Here is a 10,817-nt window from a genome sequence, read left to right as displayed (position 1 = left end):
CATGCCTGGAGGCAGCCCAGGACTGTGAGGAGCAGATGAAGGGACTCTGGCTGCTCTGCCCTCTGGCTCTGCAGCACTGCTGGTCAGGTTTTCCTGAGGCTCTTCCAGCATCCCCCATCTCGCCAAGCACAGAGACAAGGTACCAGCTCCCAGATGCCCAAGCAGCAGGTTGCTGTGCTGCTAAAGAAGAGAAATCTATCTCAAGAATATCTTCTCAAGAAACTCCAAAGAAGAAACTGGGCCATTGCACCAAAATGTGCAGGTCCAAGGACAACTTGCTCAGGAGTCTCTGGTGGAGAAGGTGCCAGTGTGTTGGTGCCCATCCTGCAGTGACAGTCCAAGCCCTGGGGGCCAGGAGGAGTCACCAGCAGATCAAACAGCATCCAGTGTCTTTGCCATGTTACGCTGAATTTTTTATTTTCTTGGAGTCAAAGGAGGAAAAAGGGTGAGGTGCAATGGGGGAGCAGAAGAGGGCTCTGGTCAGAGAAGTGGGGAAAATCTTCATCCTGAAACACACCCTCTGCCCCACCTCATCTTTTTTCTTTCTTTTTTTTTTTTTTTTTTCAGGAGGGAACACAGTATTTTCCAGCCAGCTCTACTCATGAGTGATTGTGCAGAGCTGTGCTAATGGGCTCTGCCAAGCTGTGGTCACCCTACGGAGCTATTGGCAGGAGAGGTGGCAAGTTGGAAAGGACTACAAGGGAACTCTGCATGATATTTTTTGATGAGCTGATTATTCAGAAATTTCACAAGAGCTGAAATACATCACTCTGTTCTGAAACTCACAGCCCTGCCAACATACAGGACAGCTTACATGAGCAGCAGCATTTTCTCCTTCACAGAGTTGCTGGCCTGCACGTCAGGATGCGGGAATTGGACAAGGCTTTTCAGCAGCCATCGACCACAGTGACAGTGAGAGGTGGGGAGTGGATGGGAGGACACAGAAAGCTGGCATAGATATTATTTTGGTACTTTCATGGCTGTCACTATGTGTGTATTTGGGCTTGAGAGTTTTTCATGAGCTCTGTGGGTACTGGGGCATTTAGAATTTTATTGCTTTATGGCTGGGTATGAGATCAGCCCAGATTCCACATGGACTCAGGTATTTTTATTTCAGGACTGCTCAGTCCCTGGCCACATTTCAGGGTACTGTCACATGCTCAGGAGCTGACCTTGACTCCCCCCACTGCAGCCAGGACCTGCTGTCTTGGCATCAGCCTGTCTGCAGCCCAGTCAGGCTCCCACAGAGACCAGCAGAACATTTTTCCTTCTCTCCAACATTACCTAAAAACAAAACACTGGCTTATTTGAGCACAGAATCAAAAGAGAGCCTGATACCTGGGGGTGGGTGAATGTGTGCTGGGGGAGCTTAGAAGCAGCATAGGTTTCTGAATTAACCCACAAAGTCTTCAAGGAGCTGACACAGCCCATCCCCAGCCCATTCATCTGTCAGCACACACCCGTTTTGAGCTGTCTGGGGCAGCATCAGCTGTCCCATGGATAACCTGGAGCTGGTACATCTGCATCTGGAGCAAGAACAATGTTGAACTGCTGAAAGACAAATAACAAACATCCCCATGCTGCACTCACAGCCTTTGCTGAAAGCACCTGAGCTGCCTGGCATGGCAGTGGATGCATGGGCTGATGTGTCCCATCAGATCGAGCTCCCAGTAACCTGTCTGCTCTCCTGGCCGTGTCCTGAGTCACCTCCTCTGCAATTTCTGTTCCAGGGCAGTCAGGGGACATGTGGAGCTCCCAAGCTGCTCCCCTAAGTCAGTGAGGAGAGCTGTGGCTGAACCATATCTGGTTTACTCATGGAAAAAGAGGCTCACAGGCACAGCCTTGCAGCCCTTCAGAGGAGCTGCTGCTTCAGGAAAAATCTTAGGAATTGAAAAAATCGGGGAGATTTCCTTCTGGGTAAGGACAGGGAATGAGGGTCTGAGCTCTGTCCTGTTATGAAGCCACCCCATTGGGACCACTTCTCTTGTGCCACCTGAGCCCCTGCACTGGGGATTTTTCCCATGTTTCCTGCTTTGGGTGAGGGAGCTCAGCACTGCAGCATTCTCCAGCCCACAGGCAAGCCCCAGGCATGACCCCACGAGGGTGAGATGAAGGCTGAAAAGGACAAAGATGGTTACAAAGTTCACCAGTGTCTTCAGCACAGCATCTCCTCACATTTCCTGCAACGGCACCTCTGCATACAGCTCCGTGCCTGTGGAAAATTAAGTCTGTAAGAAGTATATAAATGATCCAGACAGCATCTTCAAGGTCCACATCTTAAAGAAACCGTGAGGGTTTACTCCACATACTGCTGCAGGATGTCATGTACTTCATGATCTGCCTTTTCTAATCTCTCCTTATCTCTCACTCCAATCCTTTCTCATGTCCCTCATCTATTGCAAATTCCCTTTTTAAGTTGGAGCGAAGCACATAAATATTTTCATGCTGCATAAATAGGTTGTTTTGTGCATAATGTCACAGGAGGCCTTTTTTAAAACCAGGACCTTTAGTGCTGTGATAACGGCCTCCTCATTTACACAAATGAAATCTTCCATGGAGCTCAGCACTCATCTGCTCTGCAGCCCCCATGCAAAATGCCTGGCACAGAGCCTGCTCATCACAGGCTACAGAATTAATACAGAATATTCCATAATAAATAGGAAGCCATTGAGCAGCAGGTTTGAAAATGCCTTGCAAATGTAACTGATGCTGAGGTTTTTCTTTAGTGTTGCCCAGCAGCACAACCATTGTCTTCATTCTATGTGAAATCACAACAACTTGAAAGGCTAAAGTGCAAAAGGACAACCATTTATGTTGGCCCATTTGCCAGCATCTTTGACCATTCTCTCTGCTCACCTTACCTTCTCTGTTGCTTCTTGCTCCCTGACCTTCATTTCCTGTTTATTCAGCCCTTGCTCAGGGTCTAAAAAGTGCAGACACCATCAAAATGGACTTTTCATTTACTCTGCACAGAAAAAGAAATAGTGTTACAATCTGTACAGTTTTTAAAAGGGCTAATGGAAGATACTGGGGGCCACATTGGGTCATGGTAAGTCTTTGAATCAAAGTGGTTTTCAGGAGCAATATTTAAATAGCACGACAGTAAAAACTGGAATCAAACATCAGTGATTTTGCTCTAGTATTTCTATTTGACAAGCATAAGGACTTCAAGTCATTGGACTGAGTGGCTCTGCAGAACAGAGAGAGACTTGGTGAAAATGATTAGAACTCATCCATTGTGCATTTTCATACTTCTCAGGTCAGGCTGTAACCCTCCAGGACAGACTATCATGAAGCAGCTGAATTTGTTCTGAACATGATCACACTGTGCTGCCAGGCAGGCAAAGCTCTACCAGGCTCTGGTCTGGACCTGACTCCACAGGCTCTGCACCCTGTGGCCTCCCTCAGCATGACTCTTGTTGAAAGACCTGGGGACATTTTGTTTTTCATCCTGACTTTGGGGGACACAGAAAGCTTTGGTTGTTTGCTTCTCTGCAGTTCCAGAGGAGGATTATGGGTGCTCTTTTCATGCAGATCTTACGGACTCATTTCTTCTCTCTTCCATCTGTTGTTTGCCTTCTTTTCCTGTATTATGTGTTAGCAATCAACAACTAACCCATGGTGGGTTTCTTCCTGTGCAGGGTTCTCAACACAGCATTTCTTGCCCAGAGATTGTTCCATGTGGGAGGCTCCCACTCGTTGTTTATGGCTGGGAGCAGCCATTCATGCCAGCCTAACCCTAATGTGATTACTATCCCATGAGCAACTTCCCATATTAATTGTTTTACAGAAGTGTTTTGTGTCACTTAAAAAGATAAGCCTTTTCATAATGCTTTAAAAGAACAGAAAAAAGAAAGATCTCAGGAAGCTTAATATTTCTTGTTATAGAACTCACCTGAAGAAGAAACAGCTTTCCAAGTTTATCTTGGCTAGTCTGTAACAAAGTCTTGGTTTGTATGAATTGCCACACTGCTAAAAGATCTAATTTTTCTGTGATAAAATAGCCTACATACAGTAACTGAATCAAAGAGCACACAAGGAGTAAACACTTTATAACGTACCTAAACGCAGTAGCTACTTGATTTTCCTGGCACTTTATTTCTATTTAGGCCAAGGGACAATTTAAAAAGATTCATTCCCAAGTACACAATTCAGAAAAATATGAGTTACAATTCGGAGCAATATTTTGAACCAGTGCTGTTTAGTTGTCTTAGCTGGAATTCAACCTTGATGATATCCAAAGGTCCAATAAAATTTTTCATGGAAGAATCCCATACTTGTAGAACATAATAAAATTGTTGAGCTGCAGTTCCAGGGCCACTGAGAACTGGAGAATGAGGTTGTTCTTTCTGGGGACTTTCTGGTGTCTTGGGAAGTATTCCAAACACTTTGTTACCTGAGAAGTATCAAACATAACAGATCATTACATATAATAGCAGCTTTGATCTTTGTTAGTAAGACAAAATGTGAGGCTGTTTATTACTAACGACTTAGGTGCTCATTAGTGTGTTCTGACAGGAGTCCTGACAGCAGTAGGCAAAAGGAAATGTTCAGTGTTAAATCCCCACACAGCACATTGCAGCTCCTATGCAACAGAGGAAGGAGAAAAGCCTTGCACACCACTATTTTAAAATTATTTACCAGAGCAAGAAAGAGATTTATCAGATTTCTTATCTGCTTTTTCAAATAAACTGCACTTGCAAAGAATAGCAATGCCTGCCTTTCACATCGTGCTTTTCATTCCTAACTCACAAATCACCCTTGGACAGAGGTCAGGATCATTTTACAAAAAACAAACATGAAGTGAGGCCACCTCTCTGATGTCCCTGAGTAAGACAGCACAGTCCCCAGCCCTGCTGACCGCTCCTCATAGGAACAAAGGATTAGAAAGGGCATCTTGTGTCATCAAATCCAGCTTCTTACACTTCAAAATCTATTTTGCTATAATAACCTCATGCAAGACTCTTTGAGGCTCATGATCTCTTATATAAGCTCCTACAAATAATCTTTCAAGACTATCATCTCTTGTTTATCCTCATCCATCCTGACCATGTGGTGGGACTCTGCCTAATGCCAAGGAATTACACACCAGTGATTTGGAAGCATCACCCAGAAAATGCCCCCACACTGGAGAATGAATGGGGCAATTCTTGCCATGTCTGCCCCAATTTTATGCATCTCTTGGTGGTCCATTCTCGTAAAAGACCTGTAATAGGTGACATGACAGATGTGGAAGGTGTTCCTAAAGGAGAGAAATAGAAGTGCTGAGAGCCTGAAGCTGTGGAAGCTGCGTGTGAAATCCCTGCACAAACTCATGGCACAGGTGCTGCTGCAGTGGTAGCTGGAGGCTTGCAGCAGCCCCAGGTGCTGACACAAATGGGGCATTTGAGTTTATTCCTGCAATACCTCTGCTTTTGTGTAGAGACTGACATCCTGGCAAACAACAGAACCTCAAGTACGCTCAGTCCAACATATTTCCAACATCCATCACTCCCTTCCTTTCTCAAATAACTACTTACTGCAGGAGTTATTAATGCCTTTCCACCACACAGCCTAGACACCGACACTCACACAAAGGCAGTGTTGAAGCTCTGAGGTCATGTTCGAGTTGCTGGTTCCAAAGTCTCTCTGGGCAGTTCTATTATGCAGCAGCTACAGCAACAGGATACCACGATACAAACCTTTGCTAATAATTGAGCATGAAATAGGCTTTTGGCTTGGTATCTTCCGTTTTGTACCTTCACTTCAGAACATGTTTAGAGCTGGCTTCAACACTGGGAAAATTATCTCAGCTTATTAAACACAAAGCTGTTACCCAAGTGTTGGATGAGGGCATGGCCCCCGAACTCGCTCCCCGGGGCTGCGCGCGAGGCTCGGATCTTGCTGCTGTTGTGGCTGCAATTCCCCAGCCACCCACTTCTTTGTTTGATTGTCTCTCTCACTGAAACATATGTTTCCCATTCCCACGGCATTTTGAGCAACAGTTTCCATTGTAAGCCCCTCCTGACTGACAGTTCGATGGCAGCCTGTGAATCACTTGGCACGTATTTTGAGAATCTGCTCCGAGGAGGGTCTGGCTGATTGTGAAGAGCATCCTCTGGCAGCTTTGGGGGCAAGAGATTAGCATCATTTTAGCACAGGTTTGGGTGTAAGAATACCTAGTCACAGTTGATATCATCCTTATTTGAAGCTCAGCATCGTCCTGTACCTCAGCTCTTTTACCCCAGGTCCTCAGACAAATGTCCACCACTTATGCTCAGCTTTCCCCATTTTCCTCTCAGACAATGTGACACACAAAGCCAAAGATGAATCAAGACCTGATCCCACTGACAATATCTGATTTTGACAGGCAGCCCAGGTAGGCATTCAGGCTGCTGGATGTGCAGGTTAAGAGAACATTTGGCTGTCAGCTTTCTTCACCAACAGTAAAGCATTTGCTGCTTTGCATTTATGCTGTACAATCGTGTCTGTGTCCCTGGCCCTGATGTTTCTACTGTAGCCATGATTACAGGATCCAACCAGTGCTCTGTGGAATTAATGAATTAAATGGCCACCTATAGGGAAATGAAAGTCCAGAGAATGAGGTGTATAACTTTGAGGACAGTACTACTTCCAGCCTCAAAACAGAGCTGGAATGGGTGTGAGGGGAACATCATTGCCTCCCACAAGAGGATGACATTTCATTTATAACTCTAGCTAGCTCTCCTGTAGCTCTGTTTTCATAAGAAAAAATCACGTTTTTCAACCAGAAAAATAATCAACCTCAACACTGAGGCTGTTGTGCAATTAGCACATTTATTTGGGGAAGCCTTTTGCCCTGAGCTTTCTAGTCTGGGTGTCACTGCTGTACAGTCACTGCACCACTTCTGGCTGTTTGCACCTTGGAGAGGTAATGTAATTCCTGTGTATAAACCTTCTCCCTGATGCAGGGTTGGAGAGTTTGGATATTTTACACTTTAAAAATACCAGCAAGGGCCAGATTATGTTTGTTGGATTTGTGTTGATAATTAATTTTCCTTGCATCCCATTGAAATGACAAAAACATTACTTTATATGTACTTACTGCAGAAAAAAGAGAATTTTGGGTGGAAAAGCACAGACCCTATGATCTGATCCATCTTGTCTTTGCTATTTCCAACTACTAAAAGCATAATGTCACACTGAAATGCATACTTGGAGTGCTGCATTCTCTTCTGACAGATTTTTATGATATTTTTCAAGGTGACCTTCATAAAATGTGTTTCTTTTGAAGTTTATACTTCATTCTCAGGTCATAATAGTTTCACACAGGCAAGCAAACTGCCAGCTCCTGCTTTCTAATTAATGCTTCTTGGAGGCTTCTGAGTGGGGGAGATAATTAATAGCACTTAAGTCTGGAGTGCAGACAAATCTATAGCAGATTACTGGGATGTGTGTTTACTTCAGGATTACACACAAACAGCTCCTAGACCATGCCCTCTGGGAATTGCCCAGGCCCTGGCACCACCTGACTTTAACTCCAGTGTAAGCACTCAGAAGGTTGCCCTGCTTTATCAAGTGAGGCTCTGAAAATACTGAGGGTCTCTGATTGCTGCACCCCTTGTCCCTGCTCCCATTTCCCATGCCAGAGTGGGAAAATGCTCCCTGGGCTTCTCAAAGCTGCCTGGTGACTCTGCTTTGCCAACAGGCAGCACCAAGTGCAGAAAATACCTGCACCACGCCCATGGTGCCCACCCAGGGGACAACCTGCTCTGTGGCCCACAGTGCAGGTGCAGCATCTTCTGGGGCAGACTGTCCTCACTGCATCCCAGATGCGCTCTGTGGACCACAGACATAGCCATTACTTTGTGGGTTTATGCACTTTAAAGTACCAGAAATGATAGGAGGGTTTTTCTTACAGTAAAACAAGCAAAGATGGGTATTGCAAGTCATTTTGTCATACTTGCCTAAATTTAAGGAAAGTGATGGGATTGGTGTTCACTCTCATGTATGCAGAACGGATTGTCACACTCCAGAGATGTTGGAGCAAAATCAGATGCAAGTCAAATTGCCAGTTTAAATTCCCCCCTGGCCAGCTGCTGCTATCAGGGGTAATTTTCCTGCTGAAGTCAATAGAACAGCATTTTTTCACACATGCCAAGATCTTGGTGCAGAACAGGCAGCTGTGAGGCAGGATGAGTGCTCTCAAAGAATGAGTGGGGGGAAAAAAAAAGTAAAATTTATACTCTCTGGAAAAGCTGGAAAGACTATATTATCCAGAAACATTGCCAGACTGGGGACAAGGGGGAGAATTGACATCAGAAATCCTTCAAGGCTGTGCAGGACACATTATTTGATGGGATTTCTACAATAATTTGGCATGTTGCAGGACACAAAATATTCAGGTGCTTAAGCAATTAAAAGCTATTGAATATTTGTAACTCTAAGCACTTGGCAACAGAATATCACTGTCAACTTCTTTATGCAAAGGGATATTTTGACATTGTACTGAAGACTGACTACTTTTCTAATGGCATAAAAGTATTACTTCAGTTATGCACAAAATAGGAAAACTACTGAAACTTGTGCAGCCTGGTTCTTTCTTCAGAAATAACAACACAGACTGAAGCTGCCTTTGAAGAGAAACATTTTTCACATACTATCTGAAGGTTAAAGTCTTTTAATCTTTAGCCTTTTTGCTGGCATGTGCAATTTAAAATGCTCAAAACAGACTATCAAAACACCCAGCTATACATAGCTAGAAAATTCAAAAGGCACATCTGAAAATAGGCTTGGAAATTAGGGTGCTGCATCCAATCCTGCTCTTTGAGTAAGGACCTTTTCCCTGTGGATCCATCTCAAAAAGCAGCCAAGCTACCAAACACAGTTGACCAGAGCACAGCCACACAGAATGAGAAACAGCTCCCAAAGAGGCTCCAAAGAGGTAAAATCTTGGTGCTACTAACAAGAGTGACTAACTGGGGAAATTCTATATTAAATATTCTCCCCCTATAAAGTTTTTCCTTCCTCTTCTTTCTCTTTTCCAGAGTCACATGAAGTTCTCCTGAGCTTCAGCTCTGCAGACACAGTTCGGTGAGCAGAAAGAACAAGTCCTTCTAATGAGGAGGGATACAGTGGCATGGGGACACCCAGGGGAAAACCAGAAACACATGCAAAGCACAAATTCACTCACTCATATTGCACACATAGATAAAATATTTAAAGATAAGCATTTTCTTAAGGGTGTAAACTTAGCAAGGCTAAATGTGTTCATTTCCTTAAGCAAGTGGATATTTTGGGTCACCTGGGGACTGATGTAGAAGCAGCAGCAAATGAAGTAGGGAGAGAACTAAGAGCTTGTTGCCTTACTCAAGTATTTATTAGGAAAAAGTTACTCACAAGTCCTTCTTGATCAGATAGTCTCTAAATACAGGTAAAAGATGCTACTGGACCTTGTCCAGTAATACAGGAGTTGTGGCAGGTGGTGAAGGGCTCATGATAAAAGTAAGGGTAGCTGGAAAAGCCTTAAAACACAGCTCAGTCTGCCCAGGCTAAGCTAGCTAAGCTGGGCTTCTTAAACAAAATAATGAAGTACAAAAATAATGCATGAGGCCTTAAAAAACACTATTTATTTGCTGCAGAACACCCACATTGAGCTTTTTCTGACTTTCCCTATGCTGCATGAAAAAAACTCAAGCGTCATTCAGGTAAAGCCACAAATGGCAAAATAAATCCTTTGTAGGTGAAATACAAAAATAAAAAATAGCTTCAAAGAAGGACAGATTTAGCCTGGTTAATTTGCTAAAAGTTTTCAATCTTCATCACTTTAGAAGCAAGGTTAAGAGAGAAGACAAAGGCTGAGAAATACAGAAGGTGCATAGATATACCTTTATCTCAGGTTCAAAACCTTAAACCTCAGAAGCAAAATAATGTTGGGGAGAAGAGATTGACAGTGATGCCTAATGTTGGGAATCAAGGGTTGGAAGGACTAGACACTCTCATGATAATGATGCCAGGAAGATTTAATTTACCAGTTTGTTCTAGGAAAGGTAATGACCTTAATATCCCCGGAAATGTATCAAGAGGTCATCCATGAAGACACATGCTGACTCATTTTCATAATAAATGGAAATAGATGTCCAGCCACATGAATTTTCTTGCAGGCAAGGATTTATACCATCTATCCAGCTTTGTGTTTAGTATCAGAAGAGATAAAGAACATTTTATTGATATGTGGGGATTTAATTCCAACCTTTGAGAATCTTTAGGAAAAAATGCATTTCCAATTCATTTCTGAAGAGACCAAAAAAAAAAATCACATCAAAACCTACCAAATCAATAAAGGGAAATAATATCACACTGGAATAGGGCTGTGCCATTTTCCCCTAAGTACTGTTCATTGGTTGCTGGGCCACAGATGAAGCACCACATCATGTCTCTGTTAGAGAAGAGTCCTTTCACATGCATTATGCTCTTCCTGGCTGAGTAATTCACTTTTGAGCAGCATATTTCTGAGAAGGTGAAAAGTGGGTGTCTAAATGCAACTCCAGCAGCCACTGCAGAAATGTGACCGTGTAGCCCAAACCCTGCTGCTCCAAACCCTGGAGGTCCAGCTGCTGGGGAGAAATTTCCTTCACAGATGGGAATTACATGTGTTACATGGCTTTTTCTGTGCATCCACAGAAGGGCTGGCACAGCTCCTTTGGCTGGAGAAGACAAGAGCATGGTCACGATGCAAGAAAAAAAATGGAAGGGGAAGTCTGATGAACTCCAAATGGAGTCATCCAAAATGCCATCCAAATGGCAGAATGGCACAGGAGATGAGAGCTGCCACCTAAGAGTGCCACCCATACAATGTG

General features: G+C 43.8%; 1 protein-coding gene across 3 annotated transcripts in view; it reads right to left on the bottom strand.

Annotated features, from left to right (window-relative positions):
- Positions 1–3,526: 3,526 nt before the first annotated feature.
- Positions 3,527–10,817, bottom strand: part of FHIT (fragile histidine triad diadenosine triphosphatase) — a 520,344-nt gene continuing 513,053 nt past the window's right edge. For all 3 annotated transcript variants that reach the window (XR_005954219.1, XM_041425830.1, XM_041425831.1), the window contains one exon: positions 3,527–4,396. The gene's annotated coding sequence lies outside the window, so the exon portion shown is untranslated. The remainder of the gene's footprint in view (positions 4,397–10,817) is intronic.

Source organism: Onychostruthus taczanowskii, unplaced genomic scaffold (assembly GCF_017590055.1).
Source record: "Onychostruthus taczanowskii isolate IOZ18803 unplaced genomic scaffold, ASM1759005v1 scaffold9, whole genome shotgun sequence".
In the NCBI taxonomy this organism is placed as follows: domain Eukaryota; kingdom Metazoa; phylum Chordata; class Aves; order Passeriformes; family Passeridae; genus Onychostruthus; species Onychostruthus taczanowskii.
The sequence above is the reverse complement of the archived record's forward strand: the minus strand, read 5'-3'. Positions and strand labels throughout refer to the sequence as shown.